The sequence below is a fragment of the Lasioglossum baleicum genome, chromosome 9, assembly GCF_051020765.1.
Source record: "Lasioglossum baleicum chromosome 9, iyLasBale1, whole genome shotgun sequence".
Taxonomy (NCBI): domain Eukaryota; kingdom Metazoa; phylum Arthropoda; class Insecta; order Hymenoptera; family Halictidae; genus Lasioglossum; species Lasioglossum baleicum.
The window spans coordinates 278990-294623 of NC_134937.1; the positions used below are offsets into that span (position 1 = coordinate 278990).

The following is a 15634-nucleotide window of genomic DNA, read 5'->3' on the forward strand; positions in this document are numbered from 1 at the left end:
GAGTTATCTGTATATATCTCTTTTAATTTATAATATTATAATTTATAACATCTTACACAATAACCTGTAAAACTAACATCACTGAAAAATTCTGTATATAGAAAATATAACTACGAAATATAACCATAAACTAATCACCCAGCACAACTCACGATGGTAAACAACAGCTGAATTCTCGTTCTGTGCGCAATCCATTTTGTGTCCAATTCTACATGTGCGCAATTCGTATTCTGTGGTGTGCAATCCCGCTGTGCGCCAAACAGCCGTGTGCGCCAAAGAGCTGTGTCCAATTGAGCGTGCGCCAAAGAGCTGTGCGTCATCGTCTTGTGCGCCATAGAGCCACCCCCGTCCCGGCCCACCATTTGTTTACATTTTGCTTGTAAACACGCTGCGGAGATGAGAGAAAAAACAGGATCTCACTCTGACCATACATATATAGGGTGAACTTTCAGTTTTGAAAGACTACTCCTACATTTTCGTATGCGTGGTCGCTCTCCGCCCCCCCCCCTCCACCTATCCCTAACTAATTCTGATCTCATGATTTCTCCATTACTAGTTCAAATTCTGTATGACGGTTACAGTAATTCTTCCATCGAAGTCCTGGGTCGCCTGTACTATCGAAGTCCAGTGCCTACTCACTCCACTGTATATATGTATGGTCAGAGTGAGACCCTGTTTTTTCTCTCATCTCCGCAGCGTGTTTACAAGCAAAATGTAAACAAATCGTGGGCCGGGACAGGCTTACGTTGCCGCAGAGCATGCAGAAATACGAAAAATTCAATACAGTATTAGCGATAATTTTTCGCAAATATCTCGAAAACTAAAATCGAGCGGCGCTAACATGTATAGGAAAAAGTTGTTCAGAATGATGAGTTTGACAACATATTCAAATTTCATCAAAATCGGTGAGGAAGCCCTGAAAGTAAATAATTACAATTAAATTTAAGGCATATGGAGGTCAATACATTTCTACTCAGAATTCGAGTCTATCGATTCATGATACAAAAGGTAGATCTTTCGTTTTAAAAAAATCATGGTGACCTTGAGATTTCCTCTATGCCTCTGTTACGAGCCAGGGCCGCGAGTAGCATGAGTGGCCGGCGAAGGGTTATAAACCCAGGAATATGGTATCAATTTGTTAGTTAAGGTACGCGGACGAACCCAATGCGAAATTGGGGAGCCGCTAGGAATGTAGACAGTGAGGACGAACCTGACGCGAAGTCAGGGAGCCTCTAGGAATGGAATCAGACGCAGACGAACCTGATGCGAAATCAGGGAGCTGCTGGGAAGGCGAAACTTCGTGAACGAACCCAATGCGAAATTGGGGAGTCATTAGGAAATGACGCGCAGACGATCCCGATGCGAAACCGGGGAGCTGCTAGGAGGTTGTAGAACAGCGCGGACGAACCCAATGTGAGATTGGGGAGCCGCTGGGAGGTTGGATAAAAGCACAGACGAACCTGATGCGAAATCAGGGAGCTGTTAGGATGCGGACGAACCTGACGCGAAATCAGGAAGCCGCTAGGATGGTATAGTTTTCGTGGACGAACCCAATGCGAAATCGGGGAGCCACTAGGTAGGAAAAATCTCTATTTGGATAATTGGTAAGGCGCGAACGAACCTGATGCGAAATCAGGGATTCGCTAGGATAGTTAGTAGGCCTCGTAACTAATATAATCTAAATGATACAACCCGAGCGGTAAGGTTGTATCGTGTGGGAACGTTCAATTACTATATAAGGATTTTGGACGATAATTATAGGTTCAATGAATTTGCTCTAACTTACCCCTACAATGAATGGAATACTTTGTTCATTATCTAATCGCGCTTAGAGATTAGGGCTTAGGGCCAGACTCTCATTTTTGTCACTTCTAACGAAATCGGAGCCAGAGCTCGGTCCTAAATCAAAGGGTTCGAAAGGTTATCTAGGACGCTTCCCGCCAGAGACGATCTGGAAGAGATTCCTGTGAGAAAACGAACGGAATATATTCTCTATCCGTAACACCTCCACCCACGCAGAAAATGTTTATGTCACAACATGTCCCCCTCTATACCGCGCAAATTTTGTCCATAACATTTTTTCATATTGTTAAAAATAAAGGCAATATCCCAACTAGAAATTCAGTTAGGCATGCCTAACGACGAACGTGGGCCTAATGCGGAAAGCATTGGTGTACGCCTAAGTTAGGCATTCCTAACAGTTGCCATATGTGGACCTAATGCGGAAAGCATTGGTGTACGCTTAAGTTAGGAATTCCTAACAGTTGCCATACGTGGTCCAAATGGGGATGGTCGTGTGCATGCCTAAGTTAGGCATTCCTAACAGGTGCCATGCATGGTCCAAATGGGGATGACCGAGTGCTCGCCTAAGTTAGGCATTCCTAACAGTTGCCATACGGGGTCCAAATGGAGATGGTCGTGTACATGACTAAGTTAGGCATTCCTAACAGGTGCCATACGTGGTCAAAATGGGGATGGTCGAGTGCACGCCTAAGTTAGGCATTCTTAACAGGTGCCATACGTGATCCAAATGGGGATGGTCGAGTGCATGCCTAAGTTAGGCATTCCTAACAGGTGCCATACGAGGGGTCCTAGGCTCTGTGGCGCCGACAGTGGAGACTCTGATCCACTGTCGGTCCGTTCTCCCTATTTGAGGGATGTCACAGAGCTAAATCCTCTCGCTCCACCTCCTCGTGGTGGACCCTGGGGCACGGCACTGATGTATACCAGTGTCGTGTGCGAACGGAGCGAGGGGTGAGTGGGTGCACTGACGGATCTCTGTATGGCAGTAGAAAAACGAACGCAGTGCACCCCAGTGACGGATTATTGTATGACGACTGAAAGGGCACGTAGGAGAGTTTGTTTAAATGACACCGCCTAAGTTCCCTTTGAAACAAGTTTACGGTGCAGGGGAGGGATACCCCAGTACCGGCGGTGGGGACGTTGCGCGAGCGTCCCCGGCGTCGTCATCCGGCAATCGCGAGCTCGGGTTGGTGGACCACTTGGCCACCCGAGAAGTAATGGCGACAAGCGATGCCTCCGTGAGCGGAGTTGCCTCCCATGCTCTGAGCGTGGGAGAGGTCCCAGAGGTGGGAGTGGCATCTGCCAGTGCCACCCCATCTCTGGACGTGGATAAGGCAGGAGGTTCGACGGGATCGGCGGGCCGTGTTACTCGCCAATCGTCGAAACCTGCAGGGATTGGCGGGCCAATGGGAGACCTGGGGTATATCATCATCGACGACCCCGAAGACGTCCCCGAAGACCCTGAACACGATCTGCCGTGGCTGGGTGGCGCTGGTCACTTGCTGACGGGTGGAGGGCCAGACAAAACGTCAATGTCCGGAAGATCCCACAAGAGGAGGCGGGAGTTCACGGACAGCAACGACGAGCAGACCCAGGGGGACAATAATAAGCAGAACCGGGGGAACCAGAAGACCAAGCCCTCCAAGTCCTCCAAGAAAAAGGACTCCACCCCGGCGGTGGAGGAGATGGCGGGGAGGATCAGCGGCCTCTCCACGGGCGACATAATACAGGAATTCTTGGAGAGGGTTCGCCTCGTGGAGTGGACCGCCCTTAAGAGTGGAAACCTTAAGGGGACGTACGTGCGGGACCTTAAGTGGTTCGCACGGTACGCGGAGGCGGCGCTGTTAGAAGTAGTGCAGAGAGGGGAAGAAGATCCGGCCCCCCCCAGCGCCGCCCTGCCCGTTGCCGCCACCTTCCCTCCCACGCAGGATGCAGAAGCTTGAATACTATCTCTGCAAAAGCAGAACGAACACCTGCGGGGGAAGTTGGCGAAACTTGAGGCCACTATCGAGGCCTACAGGGAGGAGATGATGGCGATGAAAAGGATGAGGGTTGCAACACAACTCCTCCCCCCTCCCCAGTCGTCGTCATCATCTCCCCCCCGGGAGGGACGCACTCAGGAGGGCCCTCCTCCTCCGCCACCGGAGACTGGGTCCGGCTCGACGGGGCTGCTTGAGCAGCTTGGCGCCCTATTGAACGCCAAGCTTGCCCCGATCAAGAGGGTGCAGGCGGACCTCAGTAAGGCGGTTTTTGGAACCGCCCGCTCGTCCCCTGCCCCTCCGCGTCGCTGCGGAGCGCCGGCGGATCCCACGCCCTCCCGCCCTTTTCCTCTGCCCGACGCCCAGGAAAAGGAAAAGAAGGGCAAGAAAAAGGAAAAGAAGAAAGGGCAACAGGCAGCGGCAGCCCTTATGCCCCCCCTCCACCCCCCGCCCCCAAGGATCAGCCGACGAAGTCGGCCCCGGCCAGCAGTGAGCCGGCCTGGGCAGAGGTAGTGGGCCGGAAGGCCAAGGTAGCGGGAAAAAAGGCCGCAAACCCTCCCCCCAACCCAACCCCCTCAAAGGCCCCCCTAGGGACCCCAAGGGGAAGAGGAAGGGAGGAAAGGTGCCGCCCAGAGTGCCCCCCCCCCTCCGAAGATGGCGGCGATTTCGCTGACCATTCCGGAGGGGTGCAAGACCACCCTAGCGGAGGCCATGGCGGCGGCCAAGGCCGCCATCAAGCTGGGGGAATTGGGAGTGGCGGAGATCCGCACTAAACGGGCGGTGACTGGGGGTCTCCTGTTGCAGATCTCCGGGCCCGAGGGGACTGCAAAGGCGGATGCCTTGGCGTCCAAGATGGCCGCTGCGCTAAGCGGTCTGGGGGTGCGGGTCAACAGGCCCCTGAAGACGGCAGATCTCCGTCTGAGAGGCCTGGATGACTCCGTCACCCCCGAGGAGGTAAAGGCGGCGGTGGCTGAGGCCACGGGGTGCCCACCCGACACTATCAAGGTAGGGGACATTAAGTCTCCGACCACGGGGTTGGGCACCACGTGGCTGAAATGCCCCGCCGCGGCCGTCCGCCAACTGGCGAGCGCGGGTAGGATAAGCGTGGCTGGTCCACCGCGAAAGTCGAGGCACTGGCCGCGAGGCCGTTGCAGTGCTTCCGCTGTCTGGCTGTGGGACATGTCAGGCAGCGGTGCACTAGCGCGGTCGACCGGAGCGGCCAGTGCTACAAGTACGGTGAGACCGGCCACCGGGCTAATGCGTGCTCGGCCGCCCCCCGGTACCCAATATGCACCGAGCTGGAAAAACCGGCCGGGCACATGGCGGGGAGCGGCTTATGCCCTCCGCTACCGAGGAAGGGGCGAACAAATGGGGGAAAGCCCCCTAAGGTTCCGACCGTACCGGTGAAGGGGGGACCAGCACGTCCCCCTCCCGCCCCTACGAGGAACCAGGAGGATATGGAGGCGGACCCTCCACCCCCAGAGCCACCCGACCCTGAGGTGGCCGAGCCGGGAGCGTCTACCGCACCATAATGACCATGACGCTCCCGGTCGTGCAGACCAACCTGAACCACTCCCGCCGGGCCCAGGACTTGTTCGTCCATGGCCTGGCCGAGAGACAGGTCGGGTTGGTCGTTGTCACGGAGCCCTACAGCGTCCCCGACTCCTCCCCTTGGGTAGGGGACGACGAGGGCTCCGTGGCAATATGGGCCCGAAAGGGCGGGGACTTCCCCCCCCCGGCACCGTGGTCGAGCGGAGCCGAGGGGTAGTGGTGTATAAGTGGGGAAGGTTTCTGGTCGCGGGATGCTACTTCTCGCCCAACTGCGGCCTCGCAGAGTTCGAGGCATTTTTGGACCGGCTGAAGGTGATGATCACACCACACCTAGCCGGTCCAATGCTGGTCCTGGGGGACTTCAATGCGAAGTCCACAGGTTGGAGAAACCCCAGGACCACCTCTCGTGGCGAGGCCCTTGAGGTTTGGGCGGGGGGCATGGAGCTCCTGTTGGTGAACCGGGGCTTCGTACCCACGTGCGTACGGTGGAACGGGTGGTCAATAGTCGATCTGACTTGGGCCACCCCCGCTGCAGTACGCCGTGTGTCCGCCTGGCGGGTGGCCACTGAGTGGGAATCACTCTCGGACCACCTCCATATCATCATGGAGGTGGAGGCCACCCAGCAACAACAGGCGGACTTGCTCCCCCCACCCCCCACGTAGCACCCACGCAGCGCCTGTGAGATGGGCACTGCAGCGACTGGACGAGGATGTCCTGAGAGCCACAGCTCTCGCCTTCTCCTGGATCGAACCCAAGGAGCGCGGAACTGACGAGGGGGTGTCATGGTTCCGGGGCGTAATGAAGTCGATATGCTTCGCTTTGATGCCCCGGGCCGAGAGACACCCCCCGAAAAAGTCAGCGTACTGGTGGTCGGGCGAAATTGCGGACGTGAGGGACACGTGCGTCCGCGCCCGACGCCAGTACACCCGCGCACGTCGACGCCACCCAATTGGAGGCCGCCCAGTGGCCGCCCTTTATTCGGAGTATAGGGCGGCCCGAATGGCTCTCCAGCGAGCAATTGCCGCTGCAAAGGCCGCGGCCTGGGATGAGCTCTCCTTGGAACCCTGGATAGGGATCCATGGGGGGGGGGCGCCTACAAAGCGGTGCTCAATAAGCTCCGCCCATAGGCGCCCCCCATTACAGAGGACTTAGACCCCGAGTTCCTGGGGCGGGTCCTAAGCACACTCTTCCCCCCTTCGGAGGGAACGAGAGAGAACCCGCCCCCCTCGGTCCATACCAACTGGACCGACGAACTCGGGGTCACAGAGAGTGAGCTCTCCCGAGCCGTCCAGAGGATCCGGGAAGGGGGCAAGAAGGCCCCCGGTCCCGACGGGGACCCTGGACGGGTATTGGCTGGGGCCCTGGACGTCCTCGCCCCGGTCTTCATACAGACGCTAAACTCCTGTATGAGCCGGGGAGTCTTCCCCAGTGAATGGAAAGTCGCCAGGCTGGTCCTCCTCCGCAAGGCAGGAAAGCCCGCGGACACTCCCTCCGCGTACCGGCCCTTGTGTCTCCTCGACGAGGCGGGTAAGATCTACGAAAAGATCATAGCCGACCGCCTCGTCGAGCACCTGTCCCAGCATGGTGGTCCCGATCTGAGTGACAGCCAGTTCGGTTTCCGGAGGGGGCGATCGACGGTAAATGCCGTCGGTCGCCTCGCCTCCATTAGGAAAGAGGCTGTCGCTCAGGGCAGGGTGTTGTTGGCGGTGAGCCTTGATATCACCAACGCCTTCAACACCCTGCCATGGGATGAGGTAGTGAGGGCCCTGGATTACTACCAGGTGCCCTCCTACCTCAAGGAAGTCATCCGGGACTACCTGAGGGACAGGTGGTTTGAATATCCGGGCCGGGACGGAAACATCCGGAGGGAGGAGATGCACCGCGGAGTGCCACAGGGGTCAATCCTTGGACCGCTCCTGTGGCTACTCGCATATGACACGGTGCTGCGGGCTCACCTTCCCCTCGGCGTCCGCCTGATCTGCTATGCGGATGATACTCTGGTGGTCGTCGAGGGGGGGACGTGGAGGAGGACGCTGAGCCTGGCGCAAGCAGCGGTGGGCTGCGTCGTCGGTGGGATCCGGAGGTTGGGGCTGGAGATTTCTGCAGGCAAAACCGAGGCAATGTGGCTACACGCGTTGCCTCGGAGCCAGCAGCCACCCCAACTCTGGATCCGGGTAGGTGATGCCTCTGTCGAGGTGCAAGGCGAGATGAGTTACCTCGGCCTAACCCTCGACAGCCGCTGGTGCTTTGAACAGCACTTCGACCGTATGGCCCCCCGAGTCGATGGGGTGGCGGCCGTTATAGGACGGCTGCTGCCCAATATCGGGGGGCCCGATGATCGGATACGTCGCCTCTACTCGGGGGTGGTGCATGCTAAGTTCCTTTATGGAGCCCCCGTGTGGTCCGAACAGCTACTGGCCAGCCGGCGTAACATGTTGCTCGCAAACCGCGTGCAACCACGGCTGGCCATTCGGACCATACGGGGCTATCGCACCATCTCCGGGGAGGCGGCGTGCCTCGTCGAGGGTATGACTCTCCTACATCTCAGGGCGGTGGAGCAGGCAACTACTTACCAAATTGCCTGCTCTCTCCGCCGTGGGGAGTTATGCCCGGAGGGGGAGGAGGTCGAAGTGCTGAGGTGCCAGGCCCGACAGGACATCCTGGTCCGGTGGCGGGAGGAATTCGCTTCCGCCGACTCGGACCGGCCAATTGTCCGGGCACTCCTGCCCGTTCTGGAGGAATGGTGCAGGAGTTGGGTAAGGCTCACCTACCATGTGACGCAGATGCTCTCCGGGCACGGATGCTTCGGGGAGTACCTGTGTCGCATCGGGAAGGAACCGACGCCGCAGTGCCACCACTGCGAGGAGGCCCAGGACTCTGCGCGGCATACGCTGGAAGAATGTCCAGCGTGGTCGGCGCCGCACAGGGTCCTTAGGGGCGTAATGGGGATGGACCTCTCGTTGCCGGTCGTGGTCGACCACATGATCGGCAGCGAGAGGTCAAGAGCAGCGTTTGCCTCCTTCTGCGAGATTGTGATAACGCAGAAGGAGGCAGCGGAGAGGGAGAGGGAAGCCGACCCCCTCTCCGCCAGGAGGCTAGCCTCGGCGGGGCAACCCCGACGAGGCCGACGGCCCCCTGTACGGGGCCGCAGACGTAATGGCGGCGGTGGGACTACTTAGTACTTCCACCGCCGCCAAGGGGAGCTGGCCGTTAAGGCGCCCCCGGGGTGGGCAGGTCGCTGGGGGCGAGGTGGAGCAATAATCCCCTCCCCCCGCCACAACTAGCGGCCAGCCGGTCGAACGACCTCCTTTTTATTTTATTATATTTTATTCTATTTTATATTTTATTCTAAATTATATATTTTATCTATTTTATCTTTTATTCCCCTTTATTTTGCCCCCCCTTCTTATGTTTGTTGTGTTTTTGTCCATTTTATTTACTTACTTATTATTTATTTATTTATTGACTTTTATTAACTTCCCGATTATATAGGGAAATTATTGTAATGACCCCGAAAATCGAAAATCGATTTTTTAGCAGATCTTCACGTTTCATGGTCATTGGGGTCATTTTAGACTATTTTTATCAAAATGTTCGTGTGTGTGTGCGCGCGCGTATGTCTGTTTCTATGGTATCAAATTTTTCGTTAACGTTTTCTGAAAAAGTAACAACGCCATCAGAATGATGAATGATGCAATCGATGTGCCCCGTCGTAACTTAGAGCTGATTAGATTTTGGTCCATTTTGGTCCAGTAGTTTTTTAGTTTTTTTATTTTTTTTCGAAAGGAGTTCATTCAAGAATGCAATTTATACGAGAGAACGGAAAGTTTCCACCGAAGAAACAAACGTAATTACACAAAAAATTTTTTTTTCATTTCTTCAAAATTAAAAAAAAAATTTTTTTTTTGTACCTTACGCTAATGTTTCCGCTTACAATAATCGAAAATTATCCCAATGCAAGACTGAGTTAATCATCTCTACTCCCAAGAATACATTTTCAAAGAATATCGATGAAAGTACAAAAAAAATTTATATTACAATCTTTAAAAAAACAATCAGTTCAAAACGAATTATTAACTGAGATTAAATTGAAAATTAATATAAACAATATGATAATTATTAATAACATTAATGTTGAAAACGGATTGGTTAATGGAGCACACATGCGGAATATTAAAATTTATTACTTTACAAGAAAATACTAAAATTCCGTCTATATTGTGGTTAGATTTTCAATTGCCCAGATTACGAGTGAAAGTAAGATCTCGTTATCGTGATTGTTACGGATGACGAACAGGTGTTCAATATCATCTCTGGCAGGAACCGTCCTAGATAAACGAACAGAGTTTTTCCCTAGATAAATCTACATAATTGTTTAGGTTAGTTTAGGGCCCAAACGTACGCACGACCAACTGGTCGTTGACAAAATACGAATGTTCACTTGAAGGGTACTGACAAGTACCACCCGTCATTGCAGGGCTATATAAGCCCTTACATTTCTACTCTCGGGGGCTAGTACTGTCGTAATCACGAATAGTGTCGCGTCGTGCTGCATCTCGGAAGTCAACTACCAGTGAGATCGGACGTTCGTTCCTTTTGAATCAAAGTTTAACCGTACAGATTCCGCGAGTTCGGTCTAAAATCTGTTAGGCAGTGACAAGGTTGCTCCGAGTCCCCCGCATTGCCAGTGCGTCAACACCGTGCGTCTTAGCTTAGGTAATATCACCTTTCAATTTCTTTCCTATTCTAAATTCAGTTCATTCGCGACACAAGTACACTTGTAGAACGAAACTCTATAGTAAGAATATATTTGTCTTCTTTGATAATTAACTCAAATTCATTAAACCCATAATTATCGTCCAATATCCTAACCAAGTAATTGAACGTCCCCACATGATACAATCTTACCGCTCGGATTGTATCAATTAAATTATACTAGTTACGAGGCTTACTAATTATCCTAGCAACTCCCTGATTAACCATCAGGTTCTTTCGCGACATTCCAATTGTCCGAACAGAGATTTATCCAACCTAGCGGCTCCCCAATTTCTCATTGGGTTCGTCCGCATCCTAACAGCTCCCTGATTTCGCATCAGGTTCGTCTGTGCTATTATACAACCTCCTAGCAGCTCCCCGGTTTTGCATCGGGTTCGTCTGCGTTTGACTCCATTCCTAGAGGCTCCCTGACTTCGCGTCAGGTTCGTCCTCGCTGTCAATAATCCTAGCGGCTCCCCAATTTCGCATTGGGTTCGTCCGCGTTCCTTAACTAACAAATTTATATCATATTCCTAGGGTAATAACCCTTCGCCGGCCACTCGTGCTGCTCGCGGCCCTGGCTCGTAACAGAACTGGTGACAGCGGTGGGATAGTTCAATTATTTTAGGATCACTTTAATTTTGGGTTTACTACGTTAAATTACTCGTACCTGAGTATTGACAATATACTAGTTTTCCTAGTTACGTCTCAATATTATTAGCAATATACTAGTTTTCGCTAGTCACGCTTTTATACCAATAATATACTAGTTTTCCTAGTTAAAAGGTTTCGATAATATACTAGTTTTCTCTAGTTACATTCATTAAAAATGCCGAATTCAGCTGCAAATATTTCTTTCGTTGACATAATGAACTTGACGGTTTCGCTTGCAAACTCTATGTCGCTGTTGACGCAAAAGACATGCTTACAGAATGTTACTTCGACAATTCCGACCTTTAACGGGGAAGACCCCTCTTTGATTCGTTTCGCGCAAACTTTAGAGGACGGGTTAACTTTGATTCCGGAGGGTACGGAAACCGAGTATCTGGCAATTGTTCTTACTAAGCTCGTCGGGCCAGCACGTAGATGCACATTAGAGCACAAGTTTACTACCGTAAAAGCGTTAATTCAACATTTGAAGAAACGGTTCGCTCCCGGCAAGAGCCTATCATATTATCAAGTGGAAATCGCGAAACTACATATTCGCGAAGGAGAGAGCCTACGACAATACATCGATAGGACAGGCCACTTGGTCTACTGTACGCGCGGAGCCATGAGGGAAAAATACGAGGCACATGCTGAAGGATTTATCAAATTGATGGAAAAGGACGTCATTGAAAACTTCATCGATGGATTACCGGATCGGATTTCCCTGAAGGTGTCGGCTATCTTGAAGGATATAAAAAATCTGGAGGATGCTTACGACGCCGTGCTACAGATAGATAAAAGATTAAGGAATCGACGACAGTCGCCTCGGAGTGAATCACCATCAAGGTGGTCCCGCCGAGATTCATATGACCAGGACTCTCGCTACCGCGATCGTGAAGTGTCATATCCCTTATCTCCAAGCAGATATGACCGACACAGGGATCAACGCACGAGACCATCTGGTTTTGAGGAGGAGAGAGAAGGACGAGCGTCTGCCTGGACCTTGCGTCACAGGAGCCCCTCCGGTTCCCCCTCCAACCGTTCGGATTCGTCAATTGTGAGAGACGGAGAGAAACGGTATACAATTTTAAAAAATTCCGATAGGAATCGCATGTCAAAATCGTATTGTTGGCATTGCGGAACATCCGGACACGATGGAAAATTCTGCAAGAATCGACCGCGTAGTCCGCGATTCCAAAGAGATTCGCGAGATTCGTCCGTGGAATCGAACAAATCTTTAAACTTCGATCGCGCTCACCGTACAGGCGACACGATGAGCGAAAACAAAGAAGTTCGCCAAAGAACTGTCCGCTTCGAGGAAAAACCCTCATCAAGGAAGCTCCAGCACCACGAATCAAAATCAAAATCCCAGAACTGGAATCAGGCACGGGAGAATTTCTAATTGATGGTGGAGCATCCGTAAATTTAGTCGTTCTTGACGTTTTAGGAGAAGGAGCAGAAATTGTTTCACGCGAAGAAATTGAAATAACTGGTCTTACTACAAATCCAATTCGCACTCTAGGAACTACGATACTTCACATACACGAAGCTCCTGCGTTTTTCTACGTAGTGAAGCGCCTTGCAATAGAAGCAGATGGACTTATAGGAAGCCCATTTTTAAAACAGGAAGAAGCAGAAATTTCTTATTACCATGGGACACTGGTATTAAAAAATAAGCCCATCAGGCCTATTCGATTTTCAAATTACCAGCAGGACTCAGATGTACGGACCAAACATCGCATCGATGCCCGAACATCTCAACAGATTGCCATAAGAATAGCTAATCCAAGGATAAAAGAAGGCTATTTACCACGCATAAAAACGCACAAACAACTCTACATAGGAGAAGCCGCCGTCCTGAACGACGGAGGAAAATGTCATGTTATGGCAACCAACACTAGCGAGGAAGCCATAGACGTAGAAATAGAGCCACAAATCGTGGAACCTTACGACATTTTGAGCACATCAGATGAAGATATTTATTCAGAGGTACGTCAACATTGTAATTTCAAAAATAGAGAAGATAGGATACAGGGAATCTCCGAAACGCTAAATTTGAGTCACCTGAACAAAGAAGAACGGTGTAGCATCACCGCATTGATAAAGGAATTTCCCGATCGATTTTATCTCCCCGGAGATAAATTAGGGAAGGCATCTGATTTCAAGCACTCCTTACATACAACTGATGAGATTCCGATTAACACGAGACAGTATCGCTACCCTCCTGTACACCAAGAGGAAATAAAAAAGCAAATCAATGGCTTATTATCCGATGGTATTATTACTCCGTCGAAATCTCCGTACAATTCACCCTTGTGGATTGTACCCAAAAAACCAGATGCGCAAGGAAACAAACGTTGGCGCATGGTAATAGATTTTCGTGCGCTTAACGAGAAGACCATTTCCGATAAATATCCACTGCCTCAAATTACGGAAATATTGGATCGTCTCGGAGGAGCCAAATACTTCTCCGTTTTCGATCTTGCCAGTGGGTTCCACCAAATAGAAATGGATCCGAAAGACAGACAGAAGACAGCTTTCACCACCCCTAATGGACATTATGAATTTTCACGAATGCCGTTTGGTTTGAAAAATGCACCACCTACTTTTCAACGCCTCATGGATCAGGTATTAACTGGACTCCAGGGAACGGACGTTTTCATTTACCTGGATGATATCGTGGTTTACGCTGCGTCATTACACGAACACAACATTAAAGTCAGGAAATTATTAAACCGTTTGCGAGAACATGGTTTAACTCTTCAAACCAATAAATGCGAATTCTTACGAAAAGAAGTTGCATACCTTGGACATATTATTTCAAGACAGGGAGTAAAACCTGATCCCCGAAAATTAAAGGCTGTCAAGGATTTCCCAACGCCTACCTCACAGAAAAATATACAACAGTTTTTGGGTTTAGTAGAATATTACCGAAGATTCGTACCAGATTTCACTACAAAAGCAAAATCTTTAATTGACCTTCTAGGAAAGGGCAGAAAATTCAAATGGACTGAAGAACAGGAAAACAGTTTCAAGCAGTTACGTGAAGAACTCTGTCGAGAGCCTATTTTACAATATCCAGATTTCAGCAAACCATTCGTCGTTACAACAGACGCCTCCGAATATGCCGTTGGAGCCGTGCTTAGTCAAGGCGAAATAGGAAATGATCTGCCGATCGCTTATGCATCGCGCAGCCTCAACAAAGCAGAGAGAAATTATTCAGCCACGGAAAAAGAATGTTTAGCAATGGTATACGCCGTCAAATATTTCCGACCGTATGTGTACGGAACAAAATTCACATTGGTTACAGATCATCGACCATTAGTTTGGCTGCATTCTGTGAAAGATCCGACATCAAGACTCATGAAATGGAAGCTCCGACTATTAGAATATGATTATCAGGTTGTCCATAAATCTGGAAAAACAAATAAGAATGCTGATGCATTATCACGTAATCCTACTTCCACCTGTTTACCACTCATCCCGAGGGAAGTCAAAGACCCCGATTTTAAAATCCAAATACCGAAAACAGCTGTCGACGCTGTTTCAATAGGACAACGCGTCAGACAACTACATCGAGACCGAGAAAAACGGCCGAAATATCAACAAACAAGCAGCAGTTCAGATGAGACGGAACAACCCGCCCTGGGGAAGGTTCAACACTCACCAATTATTAACATAAATAGAACTCTTCCGAGTTTATCTAAAGAGATAGTGATGCCAGACGAAGATCAGGACAACGCACGCCATTTTTTGCCCGCAGCAAACTCCACAGAAATTTTTTCTACGGATAAGAATACGACCTTATCTGGTGATTTAATTTCGTTTGAGGAGCCACTGGAAAACACCGTTATAGAGAATAGGAACAATTTACAGCAGGATGTACCCTACATACCGCAGGTACCATTTCCTGAAATAGGTGGAATTTTGCAACCCAACGTAATTCGATTTCCAAACAATATAATACGCAAAGCAAGGACGCGGCAACTACCTGATCGCACAGCCGACCCTTACCCATTCTTTGACGCCGATACCGATGGTTCTTCTACCGAAACTGACCTGGAAGCGCCGCCGGAACCGAAACAGAGGATTAGCATTTCTTCAAACACCCTTACCGCAAAGGAAGACCATTATGTACATTTCATATCAGCTGATCGCAACCTAATAACCCCCGTAGGAAAACTGTTACTGGACACGGGATTGATAAATAAGCAAGAACTTTTAGCTGCACGACCGAAAAAGGGACAGGTCATAATTTCAAACAATGGGTTATTTAAAACCTTCAGCATTGTAATTTCCGATAACTTCTATGATAAACCAAAAGGATTGGATATAATTAATGGATTGAAAACTCTTCAATCTGCTTTAGAACAAAATAGGAGCAAATCTTTTCGAATATCCGCCACCGGAGATCATCATAAATCATCGCCTGATGAACTTTTCAAAGCATTAAAAGAAGTCTTTACAGATTCAACTTATCAAATTACAATATGTAACTGTGTTATTACTACACCTTCCGTAGAAGACAGGCAAGAAATCATCCATGAAGCACATGATAGCCTAATAGGAGGGCATAAAGGAGTTACAAAAACCTACAATCGCATTCGATCAAGATTTCATTGGCCGCACATGCGCAACGAAATTCAGGATTACATCCGAAAATGTAAAAGTTGTCAGGAGCAAAAATTAGTCAGAACGAAAACTCGACAACCTATGTTGATCACCGACACACCGTTGGACGCATTTGAAAAAATTTCATTAGATACCGTTGGACCATTACCAATTACACCTGGAGGGAACCGATACATTCTCACCATGCAGGACAATCTAACCAAATATTGTATTGCAGTAGCGATACCTAATATCCGAGCCACTACCATCGCAGATGCTTTTGCAC

The 15634-nt window shown here is 50.1% G+C and overlaps 1 long non-coding RNA gene across 1 annotated transcript in view; it reads right to left on the reverse strand.

Moving 5' to 3' along the window:
* Positions 1–1535: 1535 nt before the first annotated feature.
* The window catches only part of LOC143211962 (uncharacterized), a 71636-nt gene continuing 57537 nt past the window's right edge, over positions 1536–15634 (reverse strand). Inside the window, exon 2 of the long non-coding RNA XR_013009583.1 lies at positions 1536–1621. This is a non-coding gene — a long non-coding RNA (uncharacterized LOC143211962). The remainder of the gene's footprint in view (positions 1622–15634) is intronic.